The sequence below is a fragment of the Protopterus annectens genome, chromosome 1.part0 (genome assembly GCF_019279795.1).
Source record: "Protopterus annectens isolate FY-2018-M chromosome 1.part0, PAN1.0, whole genome shotgun sequence".
Classification (NCBI taxonomy): Eukaryota; Metazoa; Chordata; order Ceratodontiformes; family Protopteridae; genus Protopterus; species Protopterus annectens.
The window spans coordinates 1,556,911,177-1,556,930,991 of record NC_056725.1 but is presented as its reverse complement, the minus strand read 5'-3'; positions in this window follow the sequence as shown (position 1 = coordinate 1,556,930,991).

Genomic DNA, 19,815 nt, shown 5'->3' with positions numbered 1-19,815 from the left:
CAGCAATATATATATATATATATATATATATATATATATATATACATATTACTACAGCTGTTATGGAAGGAACATGTAACCAAATGTCAGCAGTGGGCATCAGTACATTAGCTCAAATCACAGATTGGCATACCCTGTTGTAGGGCTATAGTAGGTCCATACCTCAACATAGCACATGTGGATGACAACAGCATTGATACTTACAATCTTCTGAGGGTCATAAGGCATTACAGCACATAAAATCGTAGGCACCATTATACCATTTAAAACAAAATCGCCATATCTGTGAGAGGGAAGATAGAAGTATGTGTGCATGTGTTTGATTTTATTACAGACTGTCTCTGTCCATATATAACATGTGTACCAACCCATGACAGAATTAACACTCACACATCCAGTGGTCTACTGATGGCTTGCACAGAGTAATGCAGGGGCTGTGCTTCACGATGTGTGTATGCATGTTTGAGATGATGACATCCTCAGTGTTCCATAGAAAATATGTTATGTAGACAGATGAAACAGGGGGCGTTGAATTCATGGGGCTATGTAAAATGTTCTCCTGAGTGGGAGTCAAATGAAAAGAGATTCAAAAGATCATGCACTGACCATATTATACCACTAACCACACACATACACACCAGTTGTTTGAGGTCAGATTCAAACACAGCATCTGTGTAAGTATACAAGCTGGATTCTATACAAAGTAAGACTAGCACCACTACAGATGTCTGACTTTAGCATTCTCAAAGTGCACTTTATAGAGGATGATATCAGTGGATGCTGAGAGGAAGATAAGCTGGGAGAATTGTTACATAGATGTGGACTCACATCCCGGTATAAAATCACCTCCAGTCTAATAGTCAAATGAACACATACACACACACACACACACACACACACGCACACACACTCAAAGTGACGTTTGTGAGACTAAAACCTCTACCTATCTAGTTACATAGGCTAAAGAACACAGTACTTAACAACAGTGCCATTGCATGAGTCTGCCGCTAACTCTCAAAGTGCACTTTGTAGAGGATAGCATTCTCTTCTATTTATGAATGCCTTTCCATGTAATGCAAATTAACAGTCCAGTAACCAGAGTAAGGCATGCTAAACACCTCCTTACATACCACGTAGCTGAGAAATTGATTTGCGCAGATGATGGCAAAGTGTTAACACGTGTGCAAATGCATTTCATGAAATAAACTTGAACTTGTGAATTAATTTGCAAGATATGTTATGGAGAAATTGCAGACAGATACTATGATGTTCATGATGTTGTCTATATTTTGAAATGTTGTGGCCAATATATTATGACATTAATAACTGTTGCTATTGTCTTATCCTTTTGTGTGATATTAAGCACTGGGCAAATGTGGTTCTATGCTTAAAGAAAAAAGTGTACGATTTAATATGGTGCACCTTCCTTCATGCAAACAGGCTCAGTGATGATGTGTGGCTGTAAACACTCTAGACAGTACTGAGTATGGAAAATACACCTGCTGCCTAGCTTTCTCTGTGGCAAAGTGTGTAAGAGCTGTGAGCACCTGGTCAGAGCACAATTGAGCCAGGATTCAAATCAGATTATTCTCTCTCTCTCTCTCTCTCTCTCTCTCTCTCTCTCTAGCTATCTATCTCTTTGTCAGGATGGCATTAGCTGAATGAATGTGATCAGGACTGCAAATGTGACTGTCAATGACAACATTAAAGTATGTGTCATTCCCAAATTTTATCAGTAATGCCTACCTCAATTCAGCTCTACAACTAGTAGCTGTTTTGCAGGCCTCACTGCAAATCACAAGTTAATTGTGTTTATAGCTTTCTAGAAATAAGGTTATTACATCTTTTGAAATTATCAGTATGAGTCAGCAGATATATTAACTAGTTGTGTATAGCTGGATATCCTGAAAAGTGTGTTCAGTATGCTTCTTCAGAGTAAGGACAGTTTCCACATCACATTAATTTAACATGTTATCAAGCATCACCTGAACATGACACAAAGAGAATCCAACAGCAGATTTTTAAACCTTGCACACTACAGCATGGCACAAAGAGAATCCAACAGCAGATTTTTAAACCTTGCACACTACAGCAGCTCTGATAAACTATTGAATCAAGGCAACATGTTTGTAATATCAGCGGAGACATGGCAGTATGCAGAAACCAAGAGATGACCTGTACATCCATCAGTCTAACACACACACACACACACACACACACACACACACACACACACACACACACACACACACACACGCACATAACATGGGGTGGGAGTGAAGGGATACATACAAGGAGAGATGAACATACACATAACATTGTTTGGTGTAATGGAACATTCATGGAAATATGTTTGGTCTGCTGTTATTATTAAGCTGCCATGCTGTGTAACATGAAGTGACTGACATAGGGTAAAGAAGGGTTAGGAAAGAGACAACAGGCCTATGACAAGCAGAACAAGGTTGGATAAATATGTGATATTTGTGGGGATCGATGTCACTTCAAATACTCATTTTTGGATAGTATCCAATGTATCTTCATGAGAACGCATTACTCTGGAAAATGTTAATAAATTATGTGAGGTGCATGTGGAATCAAACTCATGCTGCTACAGGCAAAAAAAAAATCTTCAGTCAAATAATTTATGTCAACACTCCACATAGGAAGTTGCATTATGTTACATTCATCAGTCTAAAGAACTGTCAGAGTAACTGTTTCAAAGTATTGTTTACTCTGCTTTAACTCTGTGTTTCTTTAGCACAGTGATTTTAAGCAATATTGTTCAGAGATAATTGGACTACTGTTGCTAATGGCAAACACTCACCAGGTTTTGACACAGGAGATATGGGGCCATTCACCATTTCGCGACATTGGTGCATGATGCCAACCTCTGCGCAAATACAGAGGGCAAAAAGTGAAGATGTTTTTATGAGCCATTTCTGGCCATGTGATTCTATTTTTTGACCAGATTAAAGATGTGAAAATGGGGTTGATAGGAAAGTGGTGAAATGGTGGGTAAAACAATGGAAATAACAAAGGGGAAGCAATAAAGGAATTTTCAGGAGGTAATTAGGAAAGAGCCATAGATATCCACTTCTTCAACACTGTAATGTGCACATGTATAGCAAACTGGATGAATTTGGATTGTCATCACAACGTAGATAGGAGACAATACAATAATTTCATATAGCCAATTGAACCAAATCAAGTGTATCTGTTAAGAAGACACATATGTGAAGTGAAGGGCTATGTATAGGACATTTTGTTTGTGGGACAGGTGCCCATTTTTTTAGACAGGAATGTTGGGGAAGGTATATAGGAATGTGTGTGTCAGGAAGGTAGGGTAGGTTGGAAGCAGGTATAAACAAACAAGACAGACACAGAGACAGCAATGGACACAAAAGGTTGGGGGACACCATGATTGGGAATAGCAAGGGGGCATCAGAGGCACATGTCTGTCAAGTGTGGGTACAGTGAGAATCTAGTTCTCACCCTCAGAACTCTCATCACTGTCCCCTTCCTCAGTTCCTTGTGAAACTGCTTGATGTGGTAGTCTCTTTTGTATTTTATTGAGTAACCTCTCCAGGTGACTGATGTGGGCACCAAGGCCAGTTTCTATGACATCATGCACCATTCCTGGCATCTACTGATAGGTGACATAATCACTGCCTCCACCAATATTCCTGGAGGTTGCATTGCACCAGTGGCTGGGACAATGCTACCTGATGTGGATGGGCAAGGTAGTGCAGCAGCTACAGAGGCAGTACTGCCAGGTTGTGTCCCAGAAGTGCTGGGTGCTGGTGTGGCAGTCAGTGGGGGGTTGTCAGGCTGAACTGCAGAAGTTGGCCTACCACCCTGTACTGAAAAGCATTTGCTTTGTTGGCAGAAAGGTATGACATCTGAACAGTGTGTTTCCATTAAAAAAAAGAAATAAGGGGTGTGGTGAGACAAAAAAAAAAAACAAAAGAGATAATTAGAACCATTATATGTCATATTCATGCTTTATTACAATAAATATACTTTTATTATTATATTCGCTATACAGCTTTCCCAATCCCAAAAATGATTGGGAATTGTTACAAATAATCTTTGTAATATAGGTTCATAGGTTTATACTAGGCTATCTGCCCTAGAGCATTTATAAGCCTAGCCAGAGTGTGTTTGGCTTTCGCCACCCATTTTAAATTAATTTTGCTATGCCCTTTTTCGAGGTTAGTATACTGTGCCTCTGTCTAGTAGTGACACAGAAGTGATACCCGGGTAAACCTACGATCTCCCATCCACTCATCAAGATTCCTCTTGAAGAGAGTCAATGAGGGACTCTGCCTAACCTGGACTGGGATTTTATTCCAGAGTGAAGGGAGCCTCTGGGTTATGAATCTGTCCCTCCAGCATGTCCTATTTATTTCAGTGCTGAGGTTCAAGTCTCTCGAGCGCGTATCTCGATGGTATTTGGATTTTCTGAGGTGCAGCATGTCCATTAATTCCAGGTTGGACATGGCTTTATACGTCAGGCACAGATTGCCTCTGAGCAGGCGGTATGCCACTGAGTAGAGCTGGAGTTTCTTTAACCGGACAGCATATGGCATCTGTTTGAGCCCTTTGATCCTCTTGGTGAGGTACTTTTGGGGTCTTTCCAGTTTCTGCAGGTGTCTGGTAAGGTACATCCCAAAAGGGGCATTGTACTCAATTATGGGCCTGATGAGGGATGAGTAAAGAGGCACGATGACCTCCCCTGATCTAGATGTGAATCCCTTCATGATCAGGTGGGCTATATAAAATGTTTTCTAACCACTTTGGCCACGTGGTTGTCAAATGAGAGATTGCTATCAACTTGGGTCCCCAGGTCCCTAATTACTTCTTCTGTACTTAATGGATTACCACTTATGTGGTAATTTGTGGGCACTTTGTTTTTGCCAAAGGGGATGACTATACACTTCTTGGTGTTTAGCTTGAGGCCATGGATCTGGCACCAGTTGTCTGTTTCTATGAGGCCCTTTTGGAGGATGCTTGTGTCAGCTGGAGAGTCGATTATGGCGCCCAGTTTGCAGTCATCTGCAAACTTGGTCATCCACAGTCTTTCCATGTTGGCCTGTACCTCCGAGAAATATATACCGAACAAGAGAGGTCCCAGGACTGAGCCTTGTGGGATGCCACTTGTAACTGGTTTGGAGTCTGACATGGCTTCAGCAATTCTAACCATATGGGTTCTGTCCTTGAGCCAGTTTGCAACCCATCTAGTGACACAGGGGTTTATATTTAAGCTGGTGAGCTTATCTATAATGCCAGAGTGGGGTATTGTATCGAAGGCTTTTGCGAGGTCCAGGTAGGCTGTGTGGACCACCTTCCCCTCGTCAATGGCCTTGGTGACTGTTTCAAAGAAATCGACCAGGTTTAAGAGGCAGGATCTGCCCTTAACAAAGCCGAACTGGGTAGGATCCAGTGTCTGTAGGTCCCCAATATCTTTATTTATGAGGTCCATGATGATCCTTTCCATAGCTTTGCAGACCAAGCTAGCCAGGCTTATGGGGTGATAGTTTCCAGGATCCGTTGAGGCACCACCTTTGTGGAGAGGGACCACTGTTGCTGTACGCCACTCTTTGGGTACATATCCTGTAGTAAGGCTGAGATTGAACAGTAGTTTTATGTTTGGGTTTAGCTCTTCTTGGAGTTCATGTAGGACGCAGCCCAGGACACCGTCTGGTCCCATTGATGCTGTGTTTTTTGCTTTGGAGAGGGCGGCTCTTACCTGAGTATTTGAGATGTCAGGGGGGCAGCACTCTGCTGGGATAGATATTTGCCCTTTTGGTGGGGGGGGGGATTTGCGCTGAACCTGTCAGCTAGGATGTTGGCAATGTCTGTGGGTTCAGTGTATTTTTTGTCATTTTGGATTAATTCTGAGCATATCTGGGAATTCCCACCCAGGTTCCTAACATAACTAAAGAAAGCCTTGTGATTACCTTAGTGTCCTGTGCAATTTTTCTCTCGAAGCTGGCCTTAGACGATTTTATGAGGTATATATGCAGATTTTTCCATATATGCCTTTAAATATACTACAGATTAACTTTACAACATGGCATTAAAGCCAACATTGCTGCAATTAAAATTTAAAAATTATATTAGTTGAATGTGAATGTATAGGTTCCTTATGGGATCTGAACCCACCTAATCTGAATAGAGTATTACACTTACCTAGGCCTGTTTGTGTGAAGGAAGGCAAACCAAATGAAATCTTACACTTTCTTTCCTTAAGTAGTGAATCCTGTTTGTTCATAGGTAGGCAGCACACAAATGTAAAAGGCAATAGCTAACATACATTAATTGTGTAAATAATCATTATGACCCTTCCACAGTATATAAAAAAACTACTGTGGGACTCCAGGTCTGCTTTAGCTACCTTCTGTTTTGTTTAGTTCAATGTATTTATACCTTGTGCTACACAGACAGTCAGGTAATAGGTGGAACTTCTGCAGTCATTACCATCCATATTGTTGACTGCTGTGCAATGTCACTGAATATGTTTGCACTTCATAAGGTAACTGACATTAAATTTTCAATTTTTAGGCAGTTAACCATGCTTGTGCTAAGCCACAACCCATGCAAATGGTAAAGCCAAAAAAAAAAAAGAACGATATGACCCTGTACATGACACAATTATAGTGGGTTACCTGTCTTTGACACAGACACAGCTTTGCAACATTAGTCAAATCATGTAAATACAAGCAATTCATATTTAATATCCATTATTATTAGTTCATACACTTAGACATTCTCAATGGTTGTATATGCATGGCTAACATATTTAGTGCAATGAGTGATCACATGAGCATTTAGGAATATGCACAAATGTAGTTCTGTCTTCTCTTTGTATTCTGGTCATTCTTCCCTTATCTCTGCTTTAATATCATACATGCTGTCTATAGGGTTTACCTTCATGTGTGCGTATTGCACACGGGTGAACAGCAATAGTTCGAAAGTCTGTTTGCAAAGTTTGCAAATGCCAAATGGAAAAAAGTTTGAATGTGCAATGAGTGAATGCACATTGACATTCGCTCATTGCACATTCAGCATTTTGGGGCAGATCACACTATAGTGGGGATCGGGAAATGGTCCCTTTCCCCACTGTAGTGTGATCTCAGAGTTAGAATATTAAAGTAGGGGGTGTGGGGTGCAGGGGGGCTTGCTCCCCTGCTTTAAATCTCAGTACATTTTTTTTTTACATTAATGTTCGAAATTAGTGAATCTGCTTTTCAATTTGCTGATTTTTAAACATTTCAAACTGTCGCTGTTTTAACTTTCTTGGTTTTGATTTGCTCATATGAGCAATTGCACCACTGTGATTGGGCTTTCTAAAGGTAAACCATCTATAGTACATCTTTTACCATTTTACTTTCACGGTGTGATAAAAATGCATAACAATGAACAACAGTTTTTATCAAAGGCAGGAGATGACCTATTATGGACAAAAATGATACATGTGTGGTGTTTTGCTTTATTTAAAAACTTATTGGAGTTAGTTACACACTTTGTAAGTGTATCCTCACTGGCATACCCACTTTATGGAAGGGTATCTGAATTGCTGTGTTGTTTTAAATCACTCACACTAATCATTCACAATTTCAAGCCATCATTAGTACCTGACAATGGTGTAGAACCTACACTATGTTTACATTTGATACACGAAGTCAAAAGTTTGGTATTCAGCAATTCTAATGTGTTTGCACCTCATTTGTATCTTCCAAATGCTCAGAGGGCTGAATCTACACTATAAAAAGGTAACAGTGTAGCTAGGGAACTTGAAGGTTAGGAAACTTGTGTATTCTGACAAAACAGAAGATTGGCATTTCTTTGAAGATTATTTTTCTGCAGAGAAGCCATTTATTTTCTAAGGTATGCTTCTATTATTCAATCACATTTTAGATTTTGTAACATGTTGCAAATATATGTATATATCCAGGAGAAAATGGAACTTTTATATGTATGCAGTTCTTATACTTCACAACAGTCAAGGCTAAAGGATAAATGGGTCACTCAAAAAAAAAAAGTAAATCCAAAAGCACGAGTGAACCAAAACAAAGTGGCAGTCAAAAACCAAGCTTCAAGTGGAGTTTAATAATACATAAGCACTTTTACAGTAGTGAAAAATAGGGTCTATACTGAATCAGCGAATGCTTAAAAAAGCGAACGCTGATTCATCGACCGTATGTAAGCAAAAGTTTACAATCCCGAACACCTAGAACAGTGATTTTTTCCCCAGGGAAAACAATCTCTGGGCCAATTTCAGGAATGTGCTATTTCCTCCACTGTGGTGCAGTCTCTGAGTTGGTATAGTTAAGTAGGGGGGTTGTGGGTGACGAAGCCCCTCACATTATATACTGTTTTAAGATTTTTTTTTTTTTTGTGGAACAGCGATTTTTTTCCCTTTGGAAAAAAAATCGCTGTTCCGAGTGTTTGGGATTGTAAGCTTTCACTTAACTAGAGTCGATGAATCAGCATTCACTTTTTAAGCGTTCACTGATTCAATATAGACCTGAAAAATACTGCTTCTTCAGATATTAAAATCAAACCATTCAGTGTTCAGTTTTAAATAGAGAAACCAATAATGTTGTAGCCAATCACATAAAATAACATATTGATACCCTAGCAACAAAGTAAACCTTTAATGAGCTATAAGAAAACTAGCCTACTAATTTAAAGGCACGTGGTGAGAGAGGACATGCAGGTGGTTGGTGTGACAGAAGAAATGGAAACAGATGATTTGCTGTGGCGACCCCTAACGAGACCAGCCAAAAGAAGAAAAAGAAGAAGAAGCATAATAAAATAGCATAAAAAACACAGCATAGTAAAATAGCATGAGAAAAAACAGTAAGAGAAAACATGCATAATAGTGCTAAATAAATTCAAACAAATGCTTACTATAAAGCATGAAAATGCATATATGAAAAACATATATAAAAACATACATAGGGCAGGTTCAAAAATGTTAATAATTTTCTATAACCAAAAACTTAAAAGTGTGTTTAAGTACAAAAATTATATTTAAGACATGGGACTGTCAAAAAAAAGTGCTTTCTAGAGGTAAACTGTGTGTTCTGCTTCTTGGATAGCACAGTAGTTATTTAAGAGATTTCTTATTTTTAAATGTCTTAAATGTAATTTTTGTACATACAGTAATTCTTTGGGATCTTTTAAGCACCCTGATGCTGGGAAAGTGTTCACCTTTAGGGCTGAAGCCAACTGTAATTCATTTAATGTGGTTTACCTAGCCTCTTGCACCCAATGTTTATATTTCTATGTGGGGAAGACCAATAGGTGGGTCAGAGACAGGATAAGGGAACGTATATACAACATTAGGACTGGGAACACTACTAATGCCCTGGCAAAGCATGTAGCTGGTAATGATCTAACACACAGTTTTTGGTTATGGAAAAGATGGTAGTGAATGAACGTGAAGGGAATATCAGTTACTTAACTGAGGTATTGGAAACAAGATGGATCATTACAATAAGGGCAGATGCGGGCAGGGGTCTGAATGATAAGATTCCATTGAAACCCCAAATCAAAGCTAGATCTTTACATAAATAATTACCATTTTTTAAATTCTACATAGATCTTGCTCTGTCTTCAGGGGTGCAGGGAAATATATATAGTCACTGGTCTGCTCTAGCATAGCATTCAGGAACTGATGTAGGATCTTGGATGCTGATGCATGTGACACCCCCAACATGGCCCATGTGGGTCTCTGCAATGTTCCTGTAGCTAATATTCTAAGTGCTACACATACCTTGGTCTCCACAGGTATTGGTTCCCCTTGGTTTGTCCTCACTCTCAGGTGAAGACAATAGAGGTTGCAGAGTTTCTGGAGTGTGTCTTTATCCACACTGTGACTCTCTACTATTTCTACCTCATACAGACCATGAAAAGTTAAACGGGGTCTAATCATCCTTGCCCAAGATCTATCAGAAGCAGCAGCATATACTTGAGCCTGTTGCACATACACATGCAGAGAAGCAGCATCAGCCCCAAACATTATTTCCCTCTGGTGTAGTTTCCATGGTTGTATTCCAATAGGTTTTGGAATAGAAGGCAAAAGCCTATACTAAACATACATGATTGCTTTATAGCTTGCTGAATAGCTCTGCCATCAAGGATTGGATGATTAGCACACAAAACAGCTACTTATGCAGTAAGGAGCATGCCACGATGTTTACTGTGTTTGTGTGGCTCTACACATCATGTAGAACCATGTACTGAATATAAATCAGCACCAAGACATGTATATGGGTTTAGTGAGCCATGTAGGATTTATTGAATCTTGCCCTTTGTTCAGGTCATGAAGGGAAGTGAGTCTCAAAGAAAGTGAAACAGGGACAGGCTGAGCTAAGTTCTTGGAAGATAAGTGCAGAAACTAGCTGTTGATGGACTAGCCTCATATCATCTTAGATGTCTAGGACATTCAACTGAATTAAAAATTCTAGTCGGACAGAAGCTCTGAAAAATGGCCTATCTGTTCTGGAAAGTTAGAAAAAAGTTGTTCTTCTTTGAGGGACAATGCCCCCACCCCCACCCCAGCCATGCAATTCTGCACCCCACAATTAATTACAGCTTCAAATCTTCCCTGGAAAGGCACAATGAGACCCCTTTGAAGTGACCCCATCCTTTGAGTGAATTTCCAGTTTATTTGTAGATTTCTTCTTTTGGATACATTTCACTTGGCTGAATGTTCTTCTCTTTGATTGTAAGTCTAGAATAAATAGTCTAATTAAACTTTCTTAAATGATATAGCCAAAAAATATCCAAATGTCCTTTAAGGGCAATTTCAAATAAAAGCTGTTTCCTTGTGAGGGGCAAAGTCCCCCACTTTCACATAGGAGTAGCATCACCCCCTGCATCCCTATAAGTTATTATAATCAGCCCTGGGGTTACAGTACCTTTGGGAAAGTTATAAAATTTCTTTGCAGTAACCTTCCATCTTATATCTGAATTTTTGTCTAATTTGCAGATTTCTGAATTTGAACAGATTTCATTCAGCCACGTATCCTGCTCCCTGACCTCAGTTTCTGATGAGGTAGTCACAGTTACCTTGGTGCAGCTCTGACTAAAACAGACAGGATCACAGCTGAAGGGCTGCTTTCTAGCAGAAATCAGCTACCAATGGCTAGTTCAGTTCTGGGCATAAACTGGTATCATGCAGTTGGGCATACAATGCCATGTTTTAACAGACTTTATGCAGATTTGCGGTACAAGCTGCAGAATAATACTTTTGCCTTCACAGAGGGCAGCTGAGCAGGGAAGCAAAGCAGCTAATTGAAGATACAGCACATGTATAGATTAGAGGATGAAAACTATGTTACAAGCAGCAATAGTATTTATATAATACACATTGGTATCAAACTTGCAAAATGGAATAGCCAAGCCCTAACAGATGACAATGTAAAAACTAAAAACAAAGGCTGCATGAAAGGAAACAGTCAGCCAAGTTACTAATAGCAAACACAACCATCAGCAGATTAGTTAGTAATCCTCAGCAGAAATTGCCTAACTTTTAGATAAACAAGGAAAGACAATTCCAAGTACACAGTGTTCTATCACATTAAAAAATCCATGTTTGTAAGATACTGAAATCAATTGTAAGATACTGAAATTAATAAATATCAATAGACACAGCATATTTAATGATAAAAGGATCCTCTGAAAAAGCAAAATGTACAGTATCAGAGTAAGGAAATCATGTTTGCAATGCTGTAGCAATAATATGGCAGATAGATTTAAGATGTTGAGTAACACGATTCTGTAAGAAAACATATTAAGTAATAGTAGTAGTTTCTATAAGGTAGTGACTCATAGGCATTGGACAATAAATATGATGATGACAGAGGGCCAGAATCTGGGATACACCCATGTTGCACAGAAGCCATAATGAGAAAGGAACTTCACAGGAAATGTTCTCCTTTTGAATCATGCTTTGATCAGCTCTTGCTTAGTTTTCACCAGTTTAGAATGCATGTTGCACACGAGTGCTGTGTTTTGTTCATTGCAGCAGTACACCAGGTGCTGAGGAATGGAGGAATGCTGGTTTGAACAACACATCAGAGTACTGCTTGATACTCCCTGCAGCCAACATTTTAAAAGCACTCAGTGTGTTCACGGATTAATGCTGAATGCAGTGTACATTTTAGCAATGTATAAAGTGCTCAGAATTTGAATATTCAGAATGCAGTAAATCTCCTGTTAGAGTATATAGCAGAGTGACATTATGGGACTTATATTTTCAAACTTCAATAAGGAGAAAAAACATGATGAACACCTTTTAGTGCCCTTGATGTTCTCGGCCTAAAGTCTAGCAAAAAAATACAGCTAACCACTAAAATGGGTTGCTGCAGTCTAACAATACTAAAGTAATAGAAAGATCAGGATTGCAAAATCCCTTATGTGTTTGGGGCTAATCCAAAAAATCCTGGGTCGCTTCAGTAGAACAAGCCTCAGAAAACTCTAAAGAAATGGTTAAAACATATGTATCAACCATCAGTTAGGTCAAATCTTATTCTACTAAAATCAGATGAGTGTCTTAGGATAAAAATACAAAGAAATCGGACAGGATTAACACAAAAGAATTTGACGGACCAGTGATTTTCGCACGTATGTCATGCAGATGTCAAACTGATCTGTACAGACATGTGTTAACAAGGTATTTTATAAAGTGCTTATGATTAAAATGTAACCACAGTCTGCCCTACTGGAATAGAACAGAAATGTACATGCACTGTTGATACTGTTTAAATGTATATATTTTTAACAGTGGAAACTGGAATACAGGAGGTTAACTTTAGAAAAAAAGAAAGCTCTGCCATTCAGGACTGGTATTAGGTAAAGAGGAACAGGAACCAGCTGCCATTCGTTTTCTGCTGTTTATTTTAAATGCAAGGACTGCCATTCATTTTAAGCTGCTGTATTAGGAGCTGCCATTCATTTGAACAAAGTGTGTGTGTGTGCGTGTGCGTGCGTGCGTGCGTGCGTGCGTGTGTGTGTGTGTGTGTGTGTGTGTGTGTGTGTGTGTGTGTGTGTGTGTGTGTGTGTGAAAATGCTAGAAAGAAGAAATACTGCCTACAACATGGTTAGGAGTAGAAAGAAAACAAGTGGAACGTTTTCTTGTTTTGGTTGCATTGCAGGCAATGTAGAATGATGGTGAATAGTCCTTATGTGATAAAAATATTTAAAAAAATGCTATAGCTGATTTCAGTAGAAGGCACGCCTTTGGTATCAGTCAATTGACTCATGCTCATTGCTTAGCATATGACTGTTTTTGTATATGGAAAGCAGGAAACTCAAGAAGGAGTAGGTAAGCACATTAGTCTTAAGAACAAAGGTGAAATTAATTCTTTATACAAGCATAGTACACAGTGTGGAGGTTTTTAAAAAATGTACTTCTTTTGTACACAAACAGGTAATTAATGATTTTAGAGAAGGAGATTCAGAAGCAGATAATTTGGCAGTTTCATTTTAATTCATTTAGAACTCCAAAGATAAATGGTTCAGTTAATTTTGTGTTTTCCTTAAGAAAGGGAATTTGCATTATTGATTTAGTGATGTTTTATATGATAGAACTTGCTATGTGATCTTATCAAGTTTGTATTTAATTGGATGTTTTAAAGTTCCTTGTACATTCATAGGAATGAAACATAGTCATTAAAGGTGTGTTGTTGGAGTTTGCATAAGCTTATCAGTTCTTATACATTATAGGATGTTATCAGAAACACATAGTACACTGTGCGAACCTGCTTCTAGCAGGTCTGCACAATGTGATAGGTGTTTCTGATTCAGACATTGCTGTAGCACTAATGCATTATGCAGCCACAGGTACGTAGTGATACATCAGTCTGTCAGATATGCAAATATGGTAGTCTCGAGGGGCACAGCCAATTCAAACTAGTCATGACTGCTTCCTTAGAGCCTTACAATGGGATCAAAATACCTCAGCAGAGCATTTCAAAGACAGGTTCTTCCCTTCTTTTTTGGAATGAAGCAATGGGAATTTACACTTTACAGTGTGTTGTGTGTGTGAAAATGTCCCTACGCCTGGTGGCTAGAGGTACTTAGGCTCAAACCCTGTACCTTTGGTACAGGGTAAAAAGAGCCTAAAGTCCATAGCCACCACCATTTCTCAGCTTTACCCAGATTTTGTGCTAAGAGTTGAGAGCTATGGTGACAACAGAATTTGTATTCCCCTATTATTGGCTTTGTTGTTTGTCCAGGTTTTATGGTAAGTGAGAACTTAGTCAGTTGTATTTACTATTCCCCCATTTTTGGCTTTGTTGTTTGTCTAGGTTTTTTGTGCTAAGAGGTTGAGACTTGAGAGCTATGGTGAGAAGTGAGAACTGAATTCACTAAATGATAGCCATTAAGTTTCAGTCTTCCTATTGTTTAAACTTCTGATTTAGCATAGTGGTATGTTGCACTAACTGTAGTGTGTGTATAGTGTTCTGGGTTCAAGACTTGCCAGTAACATGCATGGGGGGTAACACATTTTATTCTAGCAACTTTACAGAATTATACAAGCAATGTTTAAAATGTGTCCCTGGTTTTTGACCTTTTGCCCCCCCAAAAATAAAAACCCTGAAATTTAAAGTGAGAGAAGCTGTGCAAGATGTCTATGCTTACACTACTGTCATTCTGTTTATAGTTTGGGTGTGGAAGTAGACTTTTATTTTGGAAATGTTTTAAATTGGGCAGTTTTGTAATTATTGATTCATGCATTTTCTTTCATTGCTTACAGTACAGCCTACTGGAAAATATTCATTCAAACAATAAATTTAAAATGTGCTCTGTCTAACAAGTGTGCTGTATTATACAATAAATATAACTTAATAAAGTCAGGAAGGTGTATCAAAGAAAAGAACACATGTATGGTTCTTATTTTGTATGCAAGGGGCCAGTGATTTCAAAACAGCCCAAAGGTAATCTTTATCCCTTATATTTTCTTTGGATGTGGTGCAGGTTTCAATACTGTTTCAATGAATGTGATTTTCAAGGGCAGAGAAGTTTTAATGCAAGTCTATTTTCATTGTGAAACAGTATTGCTTTATTTATCAGATGTCTGTTAGTGTTTGTGCATTGATGATGTGCCTCAAAATGTAAAAATAAAATCCAAATCTTCATTATAGTAGTAAAGCAGTATGCACACATTAGTGTTTATGGTAAATGGGGCAAAATAGCCAGGTAATGAGACATTGGAATGGCTGCAGGGGGACTCTGGTGTCATATTTTGGTTGTCTGTTCTTCAGTTTGTGTTTGAAAGTTTGTATCCCACAATTCCATTGGAGTGGGTGGGGTTACATAATTATGTATGCAAATAAGATGTTAATCAGCATACAGATTTTGTACCTATTTTTCATGGCCCTTGACAAGATTTTTGATGTTTACAGGTTGAGAGGTATGCTCTCAACTGTACAAATTTCCGCAGAAGGTCCAGATTTTTGTCTCATATTTTTGGTCTGTCTCTCATAAAATGTTTGGTTTTCTGGCAAATCACTGAGGATTAAAGTCACTAAATAATGACATTCATTTGAGTTACGGACTTCATATCATTCAGGAAATGCATGGCAATACAAAACCTGTCATTCTAGCAACTTTCTAAGTTTATAAGAGCAATATTTAAAATCTGTCCCTATTTTTGAGCCTTTGTCCCCCAAAATTGTAGGCTTTGTCCAGATTTCTTGCACTAAGAGGTTAAGAGCTATGATGAGCATAAAGTGTTCCAAGAGATGTATTATGCAGAACTTTTATTGGCCTGGAATTTCCAGGACTGTAACAGGGTACTGCAGAACTTGTGAACAATGCCAAAAGGTAGACAAGTCAGGAGACAATGTCAAAGCTCCTTTGGTGCCTTTGTCTGTGATTGAGGAGCAGTTTCAGATGGCAGCTATGGATATTGTGGGGCCTCTGAGTACCCCAATTTCCACAGGGAAAAGTGTATCCTAGTGGTAGTAGATTATGCTACCAAATACCCTGAAGCAGGGGCTCTGTCCTCCATTGAGGCAGAAAAGGTGGCAAATGCTTTGTTTGAGTTTTTCCACAGGGTAGCTTTCCCAAACAAAACAGTGACTGACAGAGGTGCCAATTTCATGTCAGACCTGCTAGCTTGTCTGTGGAAGCACTATGGGGTGAAGTACCTAAAGGCCACCCCCTACCATCCCCAGACTAATGGTCTGGTGGACAGGTTAAACTCTACACTAAAGACCATGCTACAGGCATTTGCAGACCAGTTTAAGAGGGAGTGGGACAAATATTTGCCCCATCTGTTGTTTGCTAACAGAGAGGTGCCCCAGGAATCCACAGTTTTTTTGCCCTTTGAGATGCTTTATGGGTATAGGGTGAGTGGACGTCTAGATTTGATTCATGAAGTGTGGAAATGTGAGTGTGAAGCCCACAAGGAGTCTGTTGTGGCATACATCCTAAACCTCAAGAGAAGGCTCAGGGAACTCATGGGTTTGGCCCAGGAGAACCTCCAGGAGCCCAACAGCAAAAAAGAATGAGAAGAATTCTTAAGCTAGTGAGTATGCTGTGGGGCAGCAGGTCATGGTTCTCATTTCTATCAGACACAACAAGCTACAGGCAGCTTGGGAGGGACCATTCAAAGTGGTAAGAAGGTCAGTGATGTTAAACTACCTGGTAGAAATGCTAAGCAGGAGGCAGGGTCACACACTATACCATGTTAACGTGATGAAGGTTTACCATGACAGGGAGGCTCTTGTGCTAAGTCTTTGCAATGGGAGGTAGGAGGAGTCTGAGGAGGATCTATGGCTACAGGGAGCCAGCCAGCAGAATACCAAGTTACTGTGGTGGAGCCTAGGGTCCCAGGCATGTGATAGGACAGTGTGGCACTGGACTGGGATCAGCAATGCAGAGGCAACTGGGATCTCAAGACAGGGAATGGGGTAGTGTGTTTCCAGATAGGCTCATCCATCTCAAGCAATGATTCCTGAAAAAAAAGCTTGAGTTTTCAAGTGGGGAAGAAGTGTGATGAAAGGAGATACTGCCAGCACAGCTATCTGGAATTTTGTAAATAATTATATGTCATCTGTGAGTGTCAACATGATTTATATAAGATGCTTGTTTTACAAATGTATTGGAACTGTATGTCATGTGTATATCAAACTGGTCTGTACAGATGTTTCCCTCCATAATGTCGACTGCCACAACAAAGTACCCACTTCTGTGAACTCTGAACTCAGCCTTCACAAAACCTCAAACAGCAATATTCCAAACCGCAAAATCTTGCCCCCTTTTTGACCCATGTTAGCACTTTTTGTAGGTGTGGTGTGGTCAAAATGTCAGATTTCAATGGTTTGTTGGCTTTCTGAGGTTTCAGCGGTACAGGTTTCATGAAAATGGGTCAGCGTTGTGCTCATTTGCCATTGGGACCTTTGATATTATGGAGGTAAACCCTGTACAGACATGTGTGTTAAAAAGGTATTGTATAAAGTGCTTGGGCTTAAATTGTAACCACAGTGTGTCCTGCTGGAATAGAATAGAAATGTGCATGCATTATTGTAACTGTGTAAATGTATATATTTTAACAGTGGAAACTGGAATACAGGAGGTTAACTTCAGAAAAATAGCTGAAATTAAATTACTTTATGGTGCAATAAAAGTTGGTATATTTCAGTTTTCAGTGAGCTAAAGACACAGTCTGTGCTAAGAAGTTTTCTGTATTACCTTTAGGGTGAAATAATTACTAGTCTTGAAATGTGGAGGAATGTAATTGTTTTATGACTTCCAGCATCTGCCAAAGATCTGAGGTCTATGTATTTTCACAGACAGATGCTAAATACTGCCAGATTCCAGCAGTGCAGGTTTCATCTGGGATAGAATCAGGTGACAAGAAATTATGTCATTTTGCAAGTTATCCCAGCAGTAAGATTTGAGATACTAATATGAGAAGTCTCTTAGTGAGACAAGACATTCTGTATTCTGTCTTGGACCTGACAAAAACCATTCATCACATCTACCTTGTTCTGTAAGTAAATTTCTAGGATATATTAACTCTCTTAGATACAGTCAAGAATATAGTGAAACTTAGTTTAGATATTTTTCTTTATTTATTTGAGACTGTACTGCAATGTTGTCTTAAATATTCCTGTGATTTTGAACTTAGATCTCACTATGCATACATATTTGGTATTCTCATGTTCTTTTATTATTTATTATTAAATATATTTAAACCTTTCATTGTTGCTGATCTGTGTAGAGATATTTTAAGTTATGAGAGTACTTACATATTTATTTGGTGATACTGTGCAGGCCACTTCTAATAGCCTTGCCCTTCGTAAGACTAAGATTGGACACCCTTTGTTAAGGGCCTTAAAGTAGCTGATAAGGAGTCGGCTGGTGGCAGAGATAACTACCTTATAGTCTGGGCATAAGGTGGCATAGCTAGTCAACCTGTGCCAGCCTTTCCCAGATGTATGTGTGTGTGTGTGTGTGTGTGTGTGTGTGTGTGTGTGTGTGTGTGTGTGTGTGTGTGTGTGTGTGTGTGTGTGTGTGTGTGTGTGTGTGTAAACCAAATCTCAAAGAGTGTATGCATCAGCTACTTAGGCAGGGAAACAATGCACTGGTTGGACAGAGAGGGTGCTGGAGATCTTGGCTTGGCCACTCAGCTGAGATCTCAACTCTATAGCCCTGCCAGTGGGGAGTCTTAATGGAGATCTGGAGAAAGAGGAAGAAACCAGCCTTAGACTGACTGTGGTCTCTGTGCACTCTTAAGGGAAATTGCACTTGATGCAGAGAGCTGCAACTGAAAATAGGTTATATATTAGAACATCGAAGTTTCAAAACTTTGAATGTTCTAATATTGACCCCTATTCAATGAAAGCTGAAAACATCGAATATACAGAACAGTGAATTTTTTCCTAGGGAAAAAATTTGCTGTTACAAAACACATACACACAACACAAGCACACCAAACAAGCAGCAATCCACATACATACATACACCTAAAATCTTACACCTAACCCTACACTAAACTATACTCACACCACAGACTATCCATTTACCTTAACCCAAACCCTAACCCTAAGGTCCGTCACTATCGCACACTCACCTCACCCACGCCCTAACCCTAACTCACCTACCCTGCCCTAATCCTCACGTCTACACAATCGCACACTTACCTGACCCATGTCCTAACCCTAACTCACCTAACCCGCCCTAACCCTCATGTCCACATAATCGCACACATACCTAACCCACACCCTAACCCTAACTAACCTAACCCGCACTCAATCGCACACTTACCTGAACCCGACTTGTAACTTTCCACCATAGCGCTGAAAATACTGCAACAGAAATGGACAATCAAATTCTTTCCCTAGGAAAAAATTCAGTTTTCTGTTGCTTCGATATTTTCAGCTTTCGCTGAATAGGGGTCGATATTAGAACATTCGAAGTTTTGAAACTTCGATGTTCTAATATAGACCCTGAAAATACTGTGTGTGTACTTGTCATCCTCCCAGTGACTGAGGCTCCTTGATTACTGGTTCAGTGGTGGGGCATCATATATTGCACTTTTAATTTGTATTTGCATTCTACTGTCTATTTGAATTGTCTGAGCAATCTGGTCACATAAAACCTTTGACTGGGTTTAACAACAGGGACAGTCTCTTGGGATTCTTTTACAACTGGAACTTCGGGGTTTACATCAGGATTACTTGAAAAAAATACACTGTCATCTGGAATTTAAACAAGTGTAGAGTCACACTGAGAACTAGAGTCTCTGGCACAGGCAATCTGCTGCGTCACTGGTTCAGAGACTTGTAA